The 23,624-nt window shown below is 36.9% G+C and overlaps 1 long non-coding RNA gene across 1 annotated transcript in view; it reads left to right on the top strand.

Annotated features, from left to right (window-relative positions):
* Nucleotides 1-23,624, top strand: part of LOC134761036 (uncharacterized) — a 56,841-nt gene that overhangs the window by 458 nt on the left and 32,759 nt on the right. The window lies entirely within an intron of this gene.

Below are 23,624 nucleotides of genomic sequence, written 5' to 3'. Positions count from 1 at the left end.
GATTCAGTGCCTGGGTACTCACATGGCAAAAGCAACTGAAACTCAGTGGTGCTGTCCCTTTTACATGGGGCAGAAACTCTCTTGATTGCCACAGTACCCACTGGGTCCCCTTCAGCATTCATGTCTCTGACCTTAGTAAGCACTTGGTTTTGTGACCTAAGGGATTTTAAGCTTTGTGATCATTATGATGCCATCCTTTCATCTCAATAAGCCTGTAATTCTCAATGGGCAAACCAATAATTACATCTTATTTACATTACCATTTCAGCAGCCAGGCAAATAAGCTGGAAAACCTTAGAACAAGACCAGACTAAATTAACATAACCAGAAATTATTTCTTCCCCAGATTTTCCTTGTAGGTGGCAGAATTTCTAAACCATCTATCTTTCTACACCCTTCTTTGGAAATGCTGGCTTTCCCTTTTAACTGTCATATCCTCGTAACCAGATGATGTACTTAAAAAAACTGGCCTCCTGCCCTCCTTTAAAACTGATTCTTCTTTTGAACTGCCAACATATGCAACTTTAAAACTCACAATGCCATTGCTTGAAAATTTAACCAACTCCAGCTCACATAAGTCCCAAAATGATCTCCTAATCCTTTGGGAAAAAAATAAAGAGATCAATAGTATTTTCTTTTATCCTCACTCCACTTCCCATGTATTACTGTACATCCTCCCCCAGTTTTCATCTCAATGTACTTGCTCTCCCTCCTTTTCCTTATTTTCCTTCCTTTTGCTCCTATACACCTCCCCTTCTCCATGACTGTGGCCTGTCTGCCTCTACTCAGTCCATTTTGCCTTCTCATCTCCCTTAATGACAGAGGACAGAAAGGAAACAAAAAAACATTTACATGGAACCTGCTTTCAAATAGTTTTTTTATGTTAAGTTCAGTGTCACAGGGATATTTAACTTGTTTTAAATTTGTGTGGGTGTGTGTGTGTGTTTTAACCAAACAATGCACTCTGCAACATTATAGATTTAAGTGAAATTGAAGTTACAAAAAGTGTTGTTGAAGGTAAGAAGTTTTCTGTTAACATTTTTCAAATACACCTATGGAAGGAATCTTGGAGACTATGATGAAAAGATTTTCTTAGTGTTTAGGGCTGATAATCTTATGGGAGCTCCTAGTTTGTTTAATTGCATTTATGCTCACATTCTCTAAATGACTGACATTCCTTTGTTTTTGAACAGTGATTCTTTGAAGCGTTGTAAAAGTCAACCATTTCCTGTTGTCAGATAAATTACTATTTTCTATGTTGCTCTTTATTTTAATGCATAGGACTTATGCATTAGGGAAAGAAGTCTATTTTCTGCAAAGGAAAAGAAGCCTATTTGGGTGTTATGAATAAAAAAGCAAGATGAATGCTGATCTTATTGTTTCTACTTTGATGTTAGCAGAGGTTAATTTTAAGGTGCAGACATTCTTTTCGTTGGAACAAGTGTTGATTTCTGTAGGTGCTGATGGTGGGTGCCCAATGCCATGGCTCAGTGGGAAAGGGTTATGTTTTCATATCTCAAAGGGATAACAAAGTAGATGTGGGTCTCCAGGCAGCATTTAATCTGGAATGATGTAAGGCTGTCTACAGCAATTCTGGTTTGCGATCAGAATCAGGACTTCCATTTTGCTCTCATGCAGATTCTACCCATCAGACCAAACAAATACAAAAACAAAACCGTTTTTACAAGCCTCTCTCCCCCAAGCAGAAGAAGATGTTATTTTTCATTGGCTCGTTTCCTGATAAGTTACAAGTCTAATTATGTTGACTTATAGCTTTACCTTATATATAGAGATAAGTTTAACAAACCTTACTAGGTCTCCCAACTAGTGCAAAGTGACAATTAATTTGTGGTGCGTCAAGAGAAAAAAAATGCTTGCATATTTTTTAAAATTTGGAAAGGCACTATCATGAAGTAGTAAGGGCCTAGGTTCTAGAGCCAGATGCCTTTGATTTGAATATTGGGATCATTTTTGGTTTTAATATGGTTCAGTCCCTTACAAAATGTGTAATCTTGAGTAAGGAACCTGTCCTCTGTGAGTTTCAGCTTTCTAACTTGTAAAATGTGGATAATACTACATTTATATTTCATAGGTTTGCTGTAATGATTAAATGTGCTAATTTCACCTCACTGACAATATAAGATAGATTATGAGACAAAAAATTAACAAAGATATTTAGGATCTGAACTCAGCTCTGGATAAAGCAGACCACCAAAAACAACAGAATATACATTCTTCTCATTAGTACATGGCCCTTACTCTGAAATTGATCACATAATTCGTAGCAAAATACTCCTCAGCAAATGCAAAATGCAAAACAACACAAATTAGAACTCAAGATTAAGAAACTCACTCAAAACCACACAACTACACGAAAACTTAACAACCTATGCTTGAATGAATTCTAGGTAAATAATGAAATTAAGGCAGAAATAAGGAAGATCTTTGAAACTAAGAGACAAAGAGACAATGTGCCAGAATCTCTGGGACACAGCTAAAGCAGTGTTAAGAGAGAAACAGTTAAACTAGAAAGATCTCAAATCAACAACGTAACGTCTCAACTAAAAGAACATCTCAACTAAAAGAACTAGAGAACCAAGAGCAAACAAACCACAAGGCTAGTAGAAGACAAGAAATAACTAAGATTAGAGTGGAACTGAAGGAGAGAGAGATATAAAAAACTGTTCAAAAGATGAATGAACTTAAGGGCTGTTTTATGGAAAAAAATTAATAAAAGAGACCACTAGCCAGACTAACAAAGAAGAAAAGAGAGAAGAATCAAATAGACATAATCAGAAATGATAAGGGGGACATCACTACTGACACCAGAGAAGTAAAAACAACCATCAGAGAATACTATAAACAACTCTATGCACAAAAACTAGAAAATCTAGAAGAAATCAATAAATTCCTGGACACATACACCCTCCCAAGATTGAACCAGGAAGAAACTGAATCCCTGAATAGACCAATAATGAGTTCTGAAATTGAGGCAGTAATAAATAGGCTACCAACTAAAAAAAGCTCAAGACCATGCAAATTTACAGCTGAAATCTACCAGAGGTAGGAAGAAGAGCTGGTACCATTTCCACTAAAACTATTCCAAACAAATACAAAGGAGGGATTCCTCCTTAACTCATTCTATGAGGCCAGCATCATCCTGATACCGGCAGAGATACAACAACAAAGAAAGAAAACTTCAGGCCAATATCCCTGATGAATATTGATGCAAAAATCTTCAATAAAATACTGGCAAACCAAGTCCAGCAGCACATCAAAAAGCTCATTCACTATGGTGAAGTTGGCTTCATCCCTGGGATGCAAGGTTAGCTGAGCACACACAAACCAATAAATGAAATTCATCACATTAACAGAGCTAAAGACAAAAAATACATGATCATCTCAGTATACACAGAAAAGGCACTCGATAAAACTCAACATTCCTTCGTGTTAAAAACTCTCAATAAACTAGGTATTGAAGGAACATACCTTAAAATAATAAGAACCATATATGACAAACCCACAGCAAATATCATACTGAATGGGGAAAATCTGGAAGCATTCCCCTTGAAAACTGGCACAAGACAAAGATGTCCTCTCTCACCACTCCTATTCAACATAATATTGGAAGTTCTGGCCAGAGCAATCAGGGAAGAGAAAGAAATAAAGCATATTCAAATAGGAAGAGAGGAAGCCAAATTATCTGTATTTGCAGATGGCATGATCTTATATCTAGAAAACCCCATCTTCTCGCACCAAAGCTTCTTAAGCTGAGAAGCAAATTCAGCAAAGTCTGAGGATACAAAAATCAGTGTGAAAAATCACTAGCATTCATACATACCAACAATAGGCAAGCAGAGAGCCAAATCATGAATAAACTCTTACTCACAATGGCTACAAATAAAATAAAATTCCTAGGAATACAGATTACATGGGAAGTGAAAGACATCTTCAAGGAGAACTACAAACCACTGCCCCCAAAATTAGAGAGGACTCAAACAAATGGGAAAACATTCCAAACTCATGGTTAGAATCAATATCATGAAAATAGCCATATTGTCCAAAGTAATTTATAGATTCAATGCTATTCCCAATAAACTACTATGGAGATTCTCCATAGAATTAGAAAAAACTATTTTAAAATTGATATGGAACCAAAAGAGAGCCTGTATAGTCAAGATAATCCTGAGCAAAAAGAACAAAGCTGGAGGCATCATGCTACCTAACTTCCAACTATACTGCAAAGCTACAGTAACCAAAACAGCATGGTAATGGTACCAAAACCAACACATGGACCAATGGAACAGAATAGAGAACTCAGAAATAAGACCACACACCTGCAACCACCTATTCTTCCACAAATCTGACAAAAACAAGCAATGAGAAAAGAATTTCCTATTTAATAAATGGTGCTGGGAAAACTGGCTAGTCATATGCAGAAAACTGAAAATTGACCCCTTCTTACACCTTATACAAGAATGAACTCAAGATGGATCAAGACTTAAATGTAAAACCCAATACTATAAAAACCCTAGAAGAAAATCTAGGCAATACCATTCAAAACATAGGCACAGGCAAAGATTTCATGAAGAAAATGCCAAAAGTAATCACAATATAAACAAAAATTGACAAACAAGATCTAATAACTAAAGGGCTTCTGCACAGCAAAAGAAACTGTCATCAGGGTGAACAGACAACCTACAGAATGGGGGAAAAATTTTGCAATCTATCCATCTGACAAAGGTGTAATATCCAGAGTCTACAAGGGACTTAAACAAATTTACAAGAATAAAACAATCAACGCCATTAAAAAGTGAGTAAAGGGCATGAACAGACACTTCTCAAAAGAAGACATTCATGTGGCCATAAACATATGAAAAAAAGCTCCGTATCACTGATCATTAGATAAATGCAAATCAAAACCACAATGAGATACCATCAGTCAGAATGGTGATTGTTAAAAAGTCAAGAAGGCAATGTTGAAAGTGTAAACTAGTTCACCCATTGTGGAAGACAGTGTGGCGATTCCTCAAAGACCTAGAGGCAGAAATATCATTTGACCTAGCAATCTCATTACTGGGTATATACCCAAAGGAATATGAATCATTCCATTATAAAGATACATGTACATGTATGTTCACTGAAGCACTATTCACAATAGCAGAGACATGGAATCAACTCAAATGGCCATCAATGATAGATTGGATAAAGAAAATGTGGTACATTTACACCATGAATATTATGCAGCCATAAAAACAAAAAAACAAAAAACAAGATTACGTCCTTTGCAGGGACATGGATTGAGCTGGAAGCCATTATCCTCAGCAAACAGGTGCAGGAACAGAAAACCAAACACTGCATGTTCTCAGTTATTAGTGGGAGCTGAATGATGAGAATACATGTACATATTGACGGGAGCAACAAACACTGGAGCCTGTCAGGGGCCCTGGGAAGGGAGAGCATCAGGAAGAGTAGCTAATGGATGCTGGCCTTAATACTTAGGTGATGGGTTGATCTGTGCAGCAAACCACCATGGCACACATTTACTTATGCAACAAACCTGCACATCCTACACATGTACCCTGGAACTTAAAAGTTGAACAAAACAAAACAAAACAAAAATAAATGTGTTAATTCATGTGAAGGACTTAGAATGGTGCCTTATGATTCATTAAATCAACTTTCATTATATCAAACCATCTCACAGTTTGGCTTACATTCTCTTTCTATTTTCTTGGATAGTGTCCATTAAGAAGGTTAATACTACCCATAACATTTTTAATTTATCTATGGTATATGCTGCAGGTAACATGCTGCATTCACTTCTGCCCCAGAAGACTTGCCTGTCTCCTTTCTGTGATTGGAACATAATTAAATAATTGAAATACTTTCCCCATCTTCACTTGAAGCTGGTGTTGGAATGGCCTAAACATGCTGTATCTTGAAGAGGATAGATATGACTTAAACAGTATATTTGGGGTCAAGGTGATTGAAACCTGGTAAGCCCAAAGAAAGTCTGGAGTTGCATATCCAAGCATACTAAGAATCCACAGGAGAAAGATTAAGATTTCTGGAAAACATTCCTAAGAACACTTTGACCTGTAATGAAGTTCTTAGAATCACTTCTCCAGCTTCTCCTATAAATGTCTATCTCAACCATTTTTAAGTGCAGATTTCTAAAATGGTGAGTAGAAGGAGCTAAACTGGGAGACAAGTGAAATTATCTTCAATTATGGATGTGGATTTTTATCAGAAAATCTTGGCGAAAGCTTCTGCTCTTGGAAGTTGGTCTTGAGATGTTTAATTTGTTTCCTACAATTATTAAGTTCCTTAAGATTTTCCAAGCTAGATTGGTTTCTTTCTTTTTTACTTTGATGACTCCAGGGATGCCATACTATGAAGAAGTAACCCCACTAATGGTACTATATTTTTAAAAATGAAATTAAGTAATGTATGTGAAAGGGCATGTCAGACTCTAAAATCTACACTGATAATTATGGCTTGTTTTTTAGTCATCCACCCTTTGTAGAGCCGCCACTCTCTTTCAAGATATGCTAAGTGAGGGACTTTGCCTGTGTTAGTTCTCATCCATATGTTCAAACTCGCAAAATAGGAATAATAATACTGTTTTTCAGATGAGGAAACTGAGACTCAGAGAGGTTAAAACAACTTATCCAAGACTTAATTGCAATTTATTTTATAATGATTAAGGGATATTCTTTTTATACACATTGTATGAAAATGACTGCTATTGGATCACTTATTTTTCACCACGTTTGCCAAAACACATTTTCTTAATATGGTCATTTCTAAAAGTACAGTGAAATTCTCAAATAGCTCAAAAATTAATTTCCCAACTCCTTTCCATTTTCTTTCTGCTTAATCTAGCTGGACAAGTAGAATCTTAAGACACACAAGTTATTCCTACTCTGTCCAACTGCTTGGCTATCATTTAACGCAAGCTCTGTCAGGAGCTCCAGCTGGATTCCTTACAGAATTTGGGGCTTATTTCTATCTGGCAGCCTCAACTATAAAACTGACAAACACTTTTATTCTTCTCTTAATGAATGGAAAATTTCCTTTATTTTTAAACTCAACATAACTCCCAGATATCTACCAGGCTTTGTAAATTTTTAACTTAGATAATACACAATGCCCAGTAAGTACCTTGAAATGTTAAGTATCGGCCAGACTTAATGAAATAACTACAGACACATCACTATGTTGCTCATTTTTCTGTAATGATTGTGCCTCACAAGACCAAAGGGTAGTCTGAAGTTGTGAACTGTCTTCAGGGCAGAACTGATCTACGGAAGGAGAAAATCAAATATGATATGGTCATATTAGGGATGCTGGGGACAGTTGTGAGTGCTATTCAGAATTCTGAGACCTAGTTACATCTTTTAAAACCTAATATAATTTTCCTATTTCTTTTATAAACATTGGAAATACCATATGATTGCTTTTAATCCATAGGAGGGCAATGTTGAGCTTCAGGAAAATCCTTCGATTTTTTTTTCAAAAGAACGTATAGAACTGATTAATTTAAAAATTAATGAATTGAAACAAATTAACTAATTTAAATATATTACAAGATGACAGTTATTTAATAATATCCCATGTCACATACTGACTGGCTTCATGTTTGTCATACTGATAGTTAATTTGTAAACTGATGTAAATTATCCTTGTCACTTGAAGCCAAACGACTGCTGTCTCATTTTAGAAGGCTGCATTCCCGTCTGTGCAGCTTTTCTTCATGTTGGATGTTGGATGAGCTTAAATTATTTACAAATAGACTAGTACTCTGATATTTTTATGCATGATTTGCTGATGATAGCTCTGCTTAAAAAGATAAGAATTCCTACAGTTCAGATTTCTCATCTTCTGTGACACCTCTCTTTGGATCAGAATTTGAGGTGGCCCTTAGCCAAATGCCATCATAAAGCTCTTAAAGAGTTAACTAAATGTTATGTTTGAAGTGAGTTATTTATTTATTTATTTTTATTTTTGCCCAGGCTGGAGTGCAATGGTGCAATCTCAGCTCATTGCAACCTCTGCCTCCCAGGTTCAAGCGGTTCTTCTGCCTCAGCCTCTTGAATAGCTGGGATTACAGGCGCACGCCACCACACCCGGCTAATTTTTGTATTTTTAGTAGAGACAGGGTTTCACCATGTTGGTCAGGCTGGTCTCGAACTCCTGACCTTGTGATCCACTTGCTTTGGCCTCCCAAAGTGCTGGAATTACAGGCGTGAGCCACCGTGCCCAGCCTTAAAGCGAGTTATTAACATTAAGAACAAGACAAAACTAAATTTCAGCCAAATTGTAAGATATCAAAGTGGTTCATATGTCAGAATTGTTTCTATAAAAGGAGTCATGGACCAATATAGCACACTGTCATTTTAACCTGTATCTGAAAGAAGTCTATTTTGAATAATTGAAGCAAGTATTATAAATATAATTTAAGTATAATTATGTGTTTTTGTGGGAAAGTAGCAAATTCTGTAGTGTTGTGAAGACATCAGAATTTCCTAGATTGAAAAAGTCATTTGTCCTTCCTCTGAACTTATATATCTCCATTTACCAGAACATAGTGATAAATGTTTGTTTGTTGCTGTGCTAAGGCACATTCTGGCCATAGGAGCATGATGTATCTCATCTCAGGGTTGTTCCTGAGTCTAAAGAAGCAGTTAATGACTGGGTCAATAACAACAATAACTAATGTTTGTTAGATGCTTACTATATGCCAAACACTACAATCTAAATATTGTTATTGGTTTATTTTAAACTTCACAACAATAGCATAAATTCTATTGTTAACATAATTTTCTATATGACGAAATGTGCTTCAGAGTGAGTTTAAGTTTAAATGATGTGTGGCGGGGCATGGTGGCTCATGCCTGTAATCCCAGCACTTTGGGAGGCCGAGGTGGGTGGATCACGAGGTCAGGAGATCAAGACCATCCTGGCTAACACAGTGAAACCCCGTCTCTACTACAAATACAAAAAATTAGATGGGCGTGGTGGTGGGCACCTGTAGTCCCAGCTACTCAGGAGGCTGAGGCAGGAGAATGGTGTGAACCCGGAAGGTGGAGCTTGCAGTGAGCAGAGATCGCCCACTGCACTCCAGCCTGGGCTACAGAGCAAGAGTCCGTCTCAAAAAAAAAAAAAAATAATAATAATAATAATGTGTTTGAGCTCACAAAACTTCCTAAGAGACAGAACCAGGTACACTCCAGGGGACTTGCTTCTCATCACCACTTTTAGGTTAAAAGTTGAGTGCATCAAAGACTAGGATAGCTGGTGCACAATGTTGAATATTTACTCAGTATCTTTTGTTTAATGTGATGCTTCTGGGTGGATGTAGGTGGATGGGAATTGTTTAGAGCACCAATGATGAACATCATTATAGAATTTACTATTTAAATCTACCTGCATGCCTTAACATTTGTGATGCCAAGTTTTTGTTTTTGAAATAAGACAATAGTGTAATAAATGATTTATAATCTCATGAAGGTTGGAAATTATATCTTACAATTCTCTGTATCTTCCATCATATACAATCCAATAGCATAAATATGTGACATATTTGGAAAATAATTGATGACTGAAACATTTATGTACGGCAAAGGGGTGGGTATCTGTAAAGTCAAATGCAGAAACTACTGACATACAATCTTTAGTCCATAGTTTAGGTCTGAGTAATATATATAGGGAATATATTCTGCTTATTTACAACCAAGAAGAATGGCTTGGGTCCGAACTTCTGATGAATCACTCCAACCTTATCAGAAAAAGTGGATGTTAGGTAAATGGTCAGCAGTTTTGTTTTTCTTTCTAGTTACTTTAAAGATCTAACTTTTCATTTGGAACTTTATAATGATAATGATAATTTAAATCCCATGTAATTTTCTAAATGGACATTGTTAGCATATCTGCAGAGAGCTCTATTTGACAAGGTGATTTTAATTTAAAAACTCTTATCTAGAAGCAAGTAGCACTTATATGATTTTTGTAAATTTTAGTCCAACACTGAATGCTCACCTTAGAAAGTATATATATTTAATAACCTTATGACATCTAGAACTCTGCATCAAACAACATTTTTAAAGAAATTTTATGCAGAGGTTAGTATATAGTAAAACAAAGAAGACTTTCACCGGAAAAAGAATATTAGTTGCAACTTAAAAGTGTGTGTGTGTATTTGTGTTTGTGTATTTATGCATGATATTGTAAAGGAAAATAAATGTAGAATCAAACACAAAGTAAGGGATATTGATTTTAAAGAAAGGGGAAATGTAAAGAATGAAAAAATTTCTGAGAGTAATCAGGAAAGAGAAAGGGAAGGAGGACTGGGTGGATTAAAAAAATTTGCACAGTAATTTCCCCATTTTCTTGTCCATTCTTGGTCCATTAATAAAGGATTCTAATTGAATATGTGCAGCAATAGAGCCTATGGATCATTTCAATGACTCTGCAGCTGTGTGAGTACACAGTGGAGTTAATGCCATCAATGAACTGGCCCTGCAATACATTAGGAGCTAGGGGTAGGTTTCATATCCCATCCCATTCCACTCAGCTATTGGCACCCTATTTCCTTGAGTACCTCCCATCTTCAGATTTCTTTCCAGGACATGGAGAAATATGAAAAAAGACCAACATTTGAGAAAAAGAGATAGGCAGAGGAAGAAGATAATCGGATGAAGAAGGAAAGATGGTGGGTCATCATTCAAAAGTTATTAGATTGAAATTTGAATTTGGTACATGAGGATGGCTGTGGAATTGCTTTTCAGCCTTTGGGATAACATCAAGTGGATAATGGCTGTGGATTCAAAAGTATATATAATACTAAGCCTGTAACATAATTTCCATTCATGGCCTCCACACTCTATATGTGTTTATACTAATTAATGCCTTTGAGTGGAGCCATTTTCATCATCCAATTGGTTCCCAGAGGCATAAACTGAAACTAACTTTTCCAGACAGAAATCAGATTTGATGAGATGCAGGACTACTCAGTTTCTCATTCAGATTTGATGAGATGCAGGACTACTCAAAGCTGAAGGGATAAGTCCAACTAAAGGGCTAAGAGTAACAAACATAATTTCATATGTTTACTTTTTACTGATTTTAGTCTTATTTCTTATCACTCAGAATCTCAGTGATTTTCAAATCTGAGCAAAAAAACCACCAATGTCAATATGATCACAAAAAAATTTCACCAGAGTGAAGGCTTCTGTCATGTCTTTATGAAGAAAGCTTCTTTAATTGACACACCTGCACTCTGAGGTCAGGAAAAGTTTCTAGGAGGTTATTCAGAAAGTGAAAGACTTGAATCTTGGCTTAGCTATGTCTCAATTAAGGAATAAGAACATTTTTAAAGTAGCTACAATATTTTTAAAATCAAAATAAAATGTTTATTTTAGAATAGTTTTATAATTACTGAAAACTTTCAAAGAAAGTACAGAGAATTCCCATACACACCACAATCAGTTTCCCTCATTAACATATTGCATTATTACTATAGCACATTGGTCACAACTCATGAACCAGTATTGCTATATTGCTTATTAACTGAACTTTGTTTAAATTGTATTAGCTTTTCTCTAATGGGCTTTTTCTGTTTCCAGATCCTGTATAGAACAGTAGATTATATTTAGCTGTTGTGTCTCCTTAGGCTCCTCTGGGCTATGCCCCCTTTTCAGACTTTCCTTGCTTATTCATGACCTTTACACTTTGGGGGGCTACTGGCCAGGTATTTTGTACAATGTTCCTCAATTCGGTTTTGTCTGATGTTTTCCTCAGGTAAGTGGGTATATTAGTCTATTTTCATGCTGCTGATAAAGACATCCCTGAGACTGGGAAGAAAAAGAGGTTTAATGGACTTACAATTCCACATGGCTGGGGAGGCCTCGCAATCATGACAGAAGGCAAGGAAGAGCAAGTCACATCTTTTGTGGATGGCTGCAGGCAAAGAGAGAGCTTGTGCAGGGAAACTCCTATTTTTAAAACCATCAGATCTCATGAGACTCATTCACTATCATGGGAACAGTGCAGGAAAGACCAGCTCCCATAATTCAATCACCTCCTATTTGGTTCCTCCCATGACACATGGGAATTGTGGGAGTTACAATTCAAGATGAGATTTGGGTGGGGACACAGCCAAACCATATCAGTGGGTTATGGTTTGGGGAGGAAAACCACAGAGATTTTGTGCCACTCTCAACATTATATATTAATGGTACATGTGATCTACATGACTTGTCACTAACGATTTTAAAATTGGTCACCTGAAAACATAGTGTTTCCTCGGCTTCTCCACTGTGAAGTTAACTGTTCCTACCACTTGCCTCTCCTTACTGTGCTATTTGGAAACGAATCACTAAGCCCACACTTAAGGGATGGGAAATTAAGTTTCACCTCCTCAGGTAGAGAGTAGTGTCTAAATAAATGATTTAAAATTTTTCTGTTGAGGAAATCTGTCTTTTATCTCCAATTTATTTATTTTTTCAATAATTTATTTTTATCAGTATAGGCCCATGGATATTTGTTTTATATTTAGAAATATAATGAAGTAATGTTATTTTATTTTATTCTATTTTTTGCTCCAATTATTCCAAATTGGCTATTCAGAGCTCTTTCAATTGGCTCCTGTGTCCTTTTGACACACTACCGTTGTTTTGTCTTCTGCACGTTTTCTTACTTTCTGGCACTACAAGATGATCTGCATCCTGCACCAGCCATGGAATCAGTCATTTCTTCAAAGATAAATTGGAGCATGATGTGGGAGACCATGATCTTGGCACAAGGTATACAATTATTTTAAAATAATTACTTTTTGCTTGTATGTGGCTGATTATTTTCTTTTGGACATTTTTGGAGAAACTTTCATTAAAATTTATAGCTGCTTCAAACTACATACCCACAATCCAGGTGGAAAGGCTCTAATCTTAGTCATTTGGCAGCCAGGAAGATGGAGGCCTCTTTGCAACATCTGTTCCTGTGGTAACAGCAGCCAGGAGTAAATAGCACATTGGCTTTTAAAGCCCTTTTATAGGGAAGTGACACTTTTCCTCCTGGTGGCCACATTTCACTTCAAAGTGAGTGAGGCTGTGCTGTCCTACCAGGTACCAAGGAAGATGAAAAGATACATGTATTTAACCAAAATCATGAATATCTACTGCAATAGTTCTTGTCACAATTTTTCCCAGTGGAAATATAATGAAATTTATATTTATGTTATTTCAAATTATCTGGTATCCACATTAGGGAAGCACAAAGAAGTAGGTTAAATTAATATTCATTATATATTTTATTTAACCCAATTATACCCAAAATATTATCATTTTAACATATAATCAGTGTAAATTATTAGTAAGATTTTTTCATTCTATGTCTTTGAAATTGGGTGTGTATTTTACACTTAAAGTACATCCTCATGTGAACCAGTCACATTTCAATTATTTCATAGATGCACGTGACTAGAGGTTGCCATTCTGAACAGCGCGTGTAAAGACAGTGTCTGCCACATAGTAGGCATTTGACAATATGTGTCAAATGTTAAATAATTGTAAACCATAAATGTTTTTAAAACAGTTGAACTCCTTTATCGTACTAATACTGCTTGGATCATGTTTTGTTTCTTCTCTAATTCTTTCCTTCTGTGTATTTCTCCCACTTCTTTAGATCTAACCTAAATTTCAGAGATATTTGTGAAAATTAGATTTCAAAACTTCCATCAGAAAACCATTACAAGTGTCTTATTTTGTCATATATTTATGTTTGCTGAAGGTGTCTAGTTTTATATCTACATCTAAAATTTCTTGCTGTATTCACTGTACAACATTTTTGTATATTTAGGGACCACAGGGCTTTTCAGCATTATGCCAAATTTAAGCTGAGTTTATGAAGCTTAAACATATGGCCTCCACCCAAATTGATGCTAAAATGTTAGGATTAAATTCAAAGGTAATATCCAGGAGAGTATAAAATGCTCAATTGTAGCTCTAAGGGCAGGAGTTATGTCTACAACTGCTCAATAAAGCTCTGTAATGTAAAATAGCTCTCTATTGCCATGACTTCCACACTTTTATCTAGCATTTCCCAAAATGTGAATAATATGCCTGTTTGGTATACCTGTTTATTTGAGAAAGTTGTATACATCATAAAGAAACACAAACATGCTAAATAACAAATCAAGTTTCTCAAATGCTATGGGCCACAAATAAGAGATACACTTGCCAAAAAAAAAAAAAAAAATTATCCATGCTCATTTACCATGTTCAGCATCATATTGTAACACCAGACTGGCAGTCTAGCAATTTGATAAATAAAAATCTTCTTTATGTGAAAAGCATTTAACTTAATATGATGCTGTCTTTGTTTCTGAGTTGTGATGAAAAAATAAAGGGCCAGTGGTTTGGCAAGTCATTTCTTATTTGTTATACTCTTTAAGTGTTATTTACATAAGAAGGTTTATTTTAATGTGGTGCTGACTTTATTCTGAGTTATGATATTAAACACCTGTAATCAGGGAAAAATAATATTAGTTTCGGACAGCCACAGGAATGTAGATGACACTCCTCCAACTACAGGGAGTGTAATTGCTGAGAGGCCTCGGCTGCTTCTTACTCTTTTGCAGTCACCCCATGCTTCCTACAAGCTGTTCATCCAATGATTGAGCATGGCAGGGATGGATACTGAAGTAGAAAGATTTGTGGGAGTCATAAGACACTTCTGGTAGCCTACTTTGGCTTGAGGGCCCCTGAACTCTTTCCGAAGCTTTTCTTCCACGCAACCTCTCTCATCTTCTTTTTTCCACTTGGAGTTAGATTTATTTGTACTTGGACAGTTCTCCCAGGCTTGTCTGGTCCCTTTTGTCTCACATGGATGTTTCCTTGAATAAAATCCTTATATATATATTTTATCCACTCTCAACACCTGCTTCTTGGAGGACCTGAGCTGATATAAGTGATTTGCAATCCCTTGGCTTTTTAAAATTATTTTTGAATGAGAGAGTTATAATGATCAGAGCAGGGTGTGGAGCAGTGTGAGGAGGGTGCACTGTGGGTGCTGGTGGCTCAGCCTGGTGCAGGGAGCTGGAGACAGAGCAGGGTGAGAAGAGCACTAGGAGAGGAGGGCAGTGGTGTTTGCAATGGTTCGGCATGGCAGAAGAGGGACATTGGGGAAGAGGGACAGTGGTGACAATGGTAGATTCATAGCATTTGGGAGGATTGAAACAAAAAATTAATTTAGGATAATGACAGCTGTAATTCTCACTCTCAGCGGTGGAACTTACAACTATGGAAAGGGAAAGTAGTGTATAAAACTTGAGGCCGAGCGTGGTGGCTCATGCCTGTAATCCCAGCACTTTGGGAGGCCACGGCCGGCGGATCACCTGACATCAGGAGTTTCATCATGGCCAACATGATGAAACCCTGTCTCTACTAAAATTACAAAAATTAGCCGGGCATGGTGGTGGGCGCCCGTAATTCCAGCTACTCAGGAGACTGAGGCAGAAGAATTGCTTGAACCCAGGAGGCGGAGTTTGCAGTGAGCAGAGATTGCACCACTGCACTCCAGCCTGGGCAGAAGAGCAAGACTCCATCTCAAAAAAAAAAAAAAAAAAAAACACAACAAAAAACCCTGTGGTATTGGATTTGAGTTGTATCTAAACTGGCAGTTTTCAATGTGGAAATGTGGTTAAAAATCTGCGTACATTTACAATACATATTCCCCAACACTGTCTGAGAATAACAATTCTTAAATAATAATGAGCATGCCTAACATGCAGATGCTGGTTTCTCTCCAACATTCTTCGTTAAAGGAGCTAGGGCTCCTTGAGGAAATAAATGGCTGCTTCCAGAACTGGAGAAGGGAAAGCAGCTTGGACCATTATTTTGCATCAGAAAGTATGGAGATATCAAAGAATGATAGGGTCATGTTGTAACGCCAAAGGTTCTTGCCTTAGCCACGCCAAAGATTTGATGTGGCGGCAGCCTGCGGTGAGAGAGAGACACGGATCAGACCGAGAGAAAAAAAGCTGTAGGCTTTATTGAGCATAGTGACCGTACAAAGCTTCCACAGAGTGGAAGGGGTCCTGAGCAGGTAGCCAGTGTTAGATTTTTCGATCACCTTTTATTTAAGGTGGGAAATATGTGCGGTGGGAAGATGCTACCAGAGTGAGAAACAAAGACAATTAACACGTCTCAGATCTTGAGGAAAACCGGAATTGTAACTCAAGTTTTATCTACTTTATGACCTTGCAGCGGCATGGCAAAGGAGACAGGATCTCACAGGATTTTACAAATTGTGTTTACAAAGAATTGGAATTGGGAGCATAGATAAGGTCTGCTGGTCACAGAAAAATGGGCTTTTAACAGTCCTTTTAGTTTCAGAGGAGGGGGAAGGGAGAGAGGGAGAGAGGACACAGGGAAGCTTACAGCAAAATTTTTCCTGTTTATAGCTTTCTTGCGGAAGAAAGCACATGCACAAATTCTGATGTTAGGAATATTTTAAGCATTTATCTTCAATACTATTCATCCAGGACCAAAGTAAGTCTTGATGCAGGAAATGAGTGAGTTTCACAGCTTTCTGAGCCCCTACTAGACCCAGGAAGCCTACTGGCACCTCCTCTCAATGTCAAAAGGACACAAAAGCCAGCTTGAAGAGATTCCCACTGACCAAATTTGGGACAATTTCACGAACGATTCATAATAATAAATTTTAACCAATGAAATAAAATAATCCATCTGTCTATACTAGCATAAAGAAAGAAACAAAGAAGAGATAGTGTTCCTTCATATAATGTCAACAAATGTGGAAGTATAATAGAAGCAGGACAATCACAATTGGATAGCAATTGTAACAATAATAAATTCAGCCAAGAAATATCAGGGGATGCTAAAACTGGGTGCAGATTTAAAGAGGAACAAAATATTTACACATCTCTAAGTATTTCCTCACAAAATATTTACTGATAAAGGACAAAAGAACAACCACTGAGTAAAACTTCCTGGCAGGAACCCTCTTGAATAAAATGATCAAAGTTAAGAACTCCAATAATGGGAAAATTCAAAGTCATAGATGTCTTAATAGAATTATGAGAACATAGTATCGTTACTGGGGGTCCTTGCTCACACAGCTTCCAAGATGGTGGCTGGCTGCTTCCAAGATGGTGACAAGCCTCGTGTTCTCTGACCTGGGGTTCTTGGCCTCACGGATTCCAAGGAATGGAATCTTGGGCCATGCGGTGAGTGTTATAGCTCTATTAGAAGCCGTGGGTCACGGAAGAGAACCGTGGAACCCAGTAACTAGTGTTCAGTTCGATTAGGACGAACCCAGGCACTTAGCCGTGCAGGAAAAATGCAAGCCTAATTTAGCCCAATTGGGAGTGGCAGAGGGCGCCTTGCTGGATCAGGGGCACAGCGGACACCCTGCTGGATGCAGAAGAATGGAAGTCAGTGGCGGGTCTGTGACAGCGGCAAAACAGCAGTGGTGGATGGCGAGCGAAAGCTCAGCTCCAGCGGTAACAAACATGGACCAGAAGAGTGCAGTTGCAAGATTTAATAGACTGAAAACAGAGCTCCCATACAAGGGAAGGGGACCCAAAGGAGGTTGCCGGTTGCCAGCTTGAATGCCTGGGTTTATATCCTGGTCCTTGTCCCTCCCGCTGTGTTCTCAGGCAATAGATGATTGGCTATTTCTTTACCTCCTGTTTTTGCCTAATTAACATTTTAGTGAGCTCTCCCATTGGTTGAGTGTGAGCTAAGTTGCAAGCCCCGTGTTTAAAGGTGGATGCGGTCACCTTCCCAGCTAGGCTTAGGGATTCTTAGTCGGCCTAGGAAATCCAGCTAGTCCTGCCTCTCAGTATCTTTTTGTGAAACTGCTCCCCAAGATGTCTAACCTTGCTCTCCTTATGAGTCAACATCAGAAAAATCCCAAACGGAGGTGCATGAAAAAATACATAGAATGGCTTAGATCCCAGTTGTAATTTTCTTCAGATGAAACAGCCTGAAAGAATACTGAAAATAGAAGATAGTTGTAATGGAAATTTACTCAAGAACCTGACTTTCGCATTTGCTATGAAAAAAAGAGCAAGTGCATATGTCAGATTAGATTCAATATGTCGGAGCTGATAGATTTTCCCCATGGTAGTGTTTGCATCTGTCCAGAGATTCTTGTTTCTTCCCCAGTGAAGAAGTTAATATCTGAGATTCTTGCATATTTATAGAAAATATTCAAACTCTATCTGAATAAGCCTTCTGGGTTTAAATTTAAATGATTAAAATTTATTTAGAATTGATTTATGTAACAGAAATATATTTTTCATTATTTTTACTTTTTTTTTTGTGCTATTTTTAATACTAAACACCATAGGTAACAGATTTAGGTTAACACCACAGGTAACAATCAGAAAAGACAGTCTTCAAAGTCTTATGAATAAGCCTCCCTACTACTTGTCATGGGCATGTATTTAAAAAGGGCCAGAAAATAAGAAAAGAGGGACCAGAAGCAGAAACAAGAGAAGAGCAAAGGGAAGCAAGATAAGAGGGAGAAGAACAGGAGGGGAAGAGGCAGAGGAGGAGGAAGAGGAAAAGGAGAAGATGGAGAGAGAGAGGAAGAAGCAAAGAGAGAGGAGGAGAGGGAGGAAAGAGGAAGTGAAGGAGGAGAGAGAAGGAGGGGGTGAAGGAGGAGAGAGAGAAGACATAGGAGGAGAGGGAGGAAAGAGAAGGAGACAGATGGAGAAAATAGATGAGGAGAGGGAGGAGGAGAGGGAGAAGAAATATAAGGAGGCGGGGAGAGAAAGGAAGAGGTGAAGGAACAGAGGGAGAAGAGAGGAGGGGAGAGAGGAGAGAGAGGAGGAGGGAAAGGAGGAGACAGAGGAGACAGGAAGAGGAGTAGAGTGAGGATAGGGAAAGGAGGGAGGTAGAGGGGATGAGGAATAGAGGGAGGAAGAAGAAAGGGAGGAGAGGAAGGAGGAGGAATAAAACACATTTATTCACCATTCTCCATGTGCAAGAATGAAACTGACATTTATTAGCTTCATATCATGTGCCAGGCACTATTCTGGATGCTTTTATTATTGTTTAGCAAGTGAGAAAACGGCTGAAGGTAATTTTATATTTTGTTCAACAGTTAGTTAGATGGTGTATCCAGATGAGAACCCAGACCTGTCCTCTCAAGCTCAAGCTTTGTCTTAAGTGATACTGGTAAATAGTTAAATAGCTATGTAACTGGTGAAATTCAGGATGGAAATGCCCACCAGATGGCAGGATCTAGGTGAGTCAATGCTCTTTTTTCAATATAGTTTTCTTACTTTTAAAATTTGACCAAACTTATCCAAAGTCTTAAAACTCATTGACTTTAAGACATGGCATATAAAAATGTGACTGTCTTGGAATAGCATCAAAGTAACATTGATATTTTTGATAATATTCAGTTTGTTACAGTATACTTGTGTTCCAGTGCTTCTTGAGTAAAGTAAAACATTACCTTAAAAATATGAATGTCATGCGATGTTTATCTTTCTGTGCCTGGCTCATTTCACTTAACATAATGATCTCCATCCATATTGTTGCAAATAACTAGATCTCATTCCTTTTTAGCACATTTTGCAGACTCTATAAATATACACACCATGTACCCACAAAAATTTTTTTAAAAATTAAAATTCCTCTTAAAAATTGAAAAGAGCCCTGAATGTCCTGAAATGGTTAATGAATAGTGTTAGTCAAATACAGTGCTATAAAAATTATATGACTGAAATGTCCTCCAAATTATTTTTCAGTTTAAAAGATCAAGATACTGCTATAGAGTAAAATGCTCAACTATTGACTGAGTGGTTCAGTAAGTTTTGACAAATATATACATATATATACATTCACTCAAGACACAGAAGAATTTCATCAATCAAGCTCCTTCCTGGCCAATTTATACCACCCTTGATGCTAGAACTATTTGTATTAGTGTAAGTGTTAGTTTTGCCCATTCTAAACCTGCATATAAATGGATTATACAGAATGTTTGTTTCATGATTTCTTTCATCCAGCAAAATGTTTTGATAGTCCTCCACATTGTTGGATATAAAAGTAGTTTGTTCCTTTTATATTGTTGGATATAAAAGTAGTTTTCATCTTATAAATATATGGTAGCATGTTTATCTATTTTCCTGTTGATGGATATGTAGCCTGATTTTGGCCATTATGAATAAATCTAGTTGAACATTCTTTAACAGCACTTTTGTGGATATATATTTTCAATTCTCTTGGAACGTACCGACAGTGTCAAAGGGTAGATGTGTATTCAACTTTTTATGCAATTGTCAAACAGCTTTCCAAAGTGATTATGACATTTTATACTCCCATAATCACAGCATATGAGAATTCTCATTGTTTCAAATCCTCTCTGGCATTTGATGTTGTTTGTCTTTTCTATTTTACGCATACTTGTGGCTATACAGTGGTGTGCTTTTGAATACTTTCAAGAGAGCTGAAATATAGGCTGGGAGAGATGCTCTGCTGGTTATTAGCCTGCCACAGATATTTCAGATCTCTTCTCCTTCTCCTTTGGACACATTATAGAAGTGTACTTCTCTGTCTCTACACTTTGATATTAGATGTGGCCATGTGACTTACTTTAGCAATAAAATGTAGGTGCAAATGATGTGTGTCATTTCTGAGAAGAAATGTAAAACCCCCATATGATTCACCACATTTCTTTTCTATGGCCAGTATAAATTTAGAAGCATATATCCATCAGCTTAGATTTGAGCGAATACATCAAGCAAAATCCCCCTTGCCAATCTGTGCTGACAATGTAGTGAGAGAGAAAAATAACCTTTATTATCTCAAGGCTTTGAGATTTTGGTGTCATTTGTTATTGCAGCAGGACCTAACCTAATCTGGAATGTGCAAATTAGTTCTAAATATTGCTTGCCCCATTAGGGTACACTTTAGCTACAAATAAACTCAGTTTAACATATAAACATATCAGAATGGATAGAAAGAAAATAATTTAGGTTTTGTAAGTACTACTCATGTGAAAGACAATCTATTTCGTACTTTACTTAAGTTATTCCTTTGAAGACTTGATGTCCTTGCAATGTAAATTTTTGTCATCAAAATGAGGAATCTGAAAGTTAGAGTGTTGGTTAACTTGTTCAGAGCCATAAAAACCAGTGAGTGTGGATGACTTTGTCTTTTACTTGTACCCCTTTATTGCTCTGTGTTATTTGAAGTCGTGGTGTGTTATCAACAAGTGGAATAATTGCTGACAAGATGGACAAGTCAGAGGGCCTGAAGATGCATTTTGTGAGTGAAGAGATGGCTATAAATATAATGGAATTTCAAAGTACAATAAGAAATCTGTATTCCAATTCACTGTCAGTGTTTAACTCTAAGAAGCTCAGAGACAGAATCTGAAGCAGTGCTACATCATGTGGGAAAAATTTCCACTTACTTTCCAAAAGTCAAATGTGCTTCTCACATTGCTGAATGAGCATAACCTGCATTCATCTTTTCAATAACTTCATTTTTCCCAAGTGATATAAACATTATACCTGTTATATAATGGTAATATACATATACATACATACAGTTCATGAACAGTTTTCCTTAAGGGTATACTTTTAAGCAATATTTTTCATTAAAATATATATGAAAGTAAGGGAGGAGACCACCCCTCATATTGTCTTATGCCCAATTTCTGCCTCCAAAGAAAGAAGGGGTAAAAACTAAAAGGCAGAAATGAAATCCACAAGCAGACAGCCTGGTGCCACACCCTGGGCCTGGTAGTTAAAGATTGACCCCTGAACTAATTGGTTATGTTATCTATAGATTACAGACATTGTATAGAAAAGCACTGTGAAAATCTCTGTCCTGTTCAGTTCTGTTCTAATTACCGGTGAATGCAGCCCCCAGTCACATACCACCTGCTTGCTCAATCGATCACGACCCTCTCACGCAGACCCCCTTAGAGCTGTGAGCCCTTAAAAGTGACAAGAATTGCTCACTTGGGGAGCTCAGTTGTTGGAGACGTGAGTCTTGCTGAAGCTCCTGGCTGAATAAAGCCCTTCCTTCTTTAACTCAGTGTCTGAGGAGTTTTGTCTGAGGCTTGTCCTGCTACAAAAGCAGTGAAGAAGAAGAAGAAGAAGAACAACAACAACAACAACAACAAAAATAGAATATTCCTCTTTAAGTCCAACCCTTGAAATGGAAAGGTGTAACTCTTTCTAGATCTTTTGCAGACCTATTTATACTTGGAACTTTAAGTCTCAATAAGTCTCCAAATATTTAAATCATATACAGTATGTTTTCTGACTACAGTGAAAATGTACTAGAAATAAACAACAGAAAAATACTAGATAATAGCTAAACATTTAGATTAAGCAGTGAACTTCCAGATAACCTGTGGGTCAAAACAAAAATCAAAATGGAAATAAAAAATACTTTTGACTGAATGCTAATACAATATATCAGTTGGGGCAGAAGATGTAGTTGAATCAGTGCTTTGGGGGAAAATTATAGCTATGATGCCTGTATTAGAATATAGGAAAATTTAAAAATAAATTGCCTGGGTTTACATTTCAAGAAGCTATAAAATCAGTAAATTGAACTAAAGGAAATAAGATAATGCAGTAAATAATGAAAGTTAAAGCAAATGTGTATAATATACATAGCTGAAAACTGAGAAAGCTAAAAGTGTGTTCTTTGAAAAGATTTAAAAGTTGATAACACTCTAGAAAGACTCATAATGGAAAAGTGGGAGAAAAACATAAGGTATCTATGTGACATATGAAAAAAGTAATATCATTACAGATCATATAAATATTGAAAATACATTAAGGTCATATTATGATGGTCAGTGCCACTAATCATTAGGAAAATGTAAACGAAAACCATGTTATAACACTTTATACCCACTAATATCTATTAAAAAGAAAAAGGAAAACAACAAGTGCTAGTGAGGATGTGGAGAAATTGAAATCCTCATATATTGCTAGTGGAAACAAAAATGGTGCGGCTGCTTTGAAAAACAGTTTGACAGCTCCTCAAAATGTTAAACATGGGTTTACCATGTGACCCAGAAAAATCCCACTTAGGCATATATCCAAAGAATTCAAAACATAAATTCAAACAAGAACTTCTATGCAATTGTCCATAGTAAAGGTTTTCACAACAGCCAAAAAGTAAAAATAACTCAAAAGTCCATAAACTGATAAATGAATGAACGACATGTGTATTCATTACGATGAAATAAAATAGTTGTGATCCAGAATAAGAAATGAAATATGGGCACATGCTAAAACGTGGTTGAACCCGAAAATATTACACTATGTGAAAAAAGCCAGACACAAAATATCACATAATGTATTATTCCATTCATATGAAATGTCCAGAATAGACAAATCTGTAGAGACAGAAAGTTGATTAGTGGTTGTCACATGCTAGGGGGCAGGGTGAGGAGATAATTGAGTGACTACTGACTGGTATGAAGTTCATTTATTGGCTGGTGGAAACGTTCTAGAATTAATGGTGGTGATGGTTGCACAATATTGTAAATATATTAAAATGCACAGATTTGTACAGTTTAAAATAGTGTACAGTTTAAAATAGTGAATTTTA

This window comes from Pongo abelii, chromosome 2 (genome assembly GCF_028885655.2).
Source record: "Pongo abelii isolate AG06213 chromosome 2, NHGRI_mPonAbe1-v2.0_pri, whole genome shotgun sequence".
Lineage (NCBI taxonomy): Eukaryota > Metazoa > Chordata > Mammalia > Primates > Hominidae > Pongo > Pongo abelii.
The sequence above is the reverse complement of the archived record's forward strand: the minus strand, read 5'-3'. Positions and strand labels throughout refer to the sequence as shown.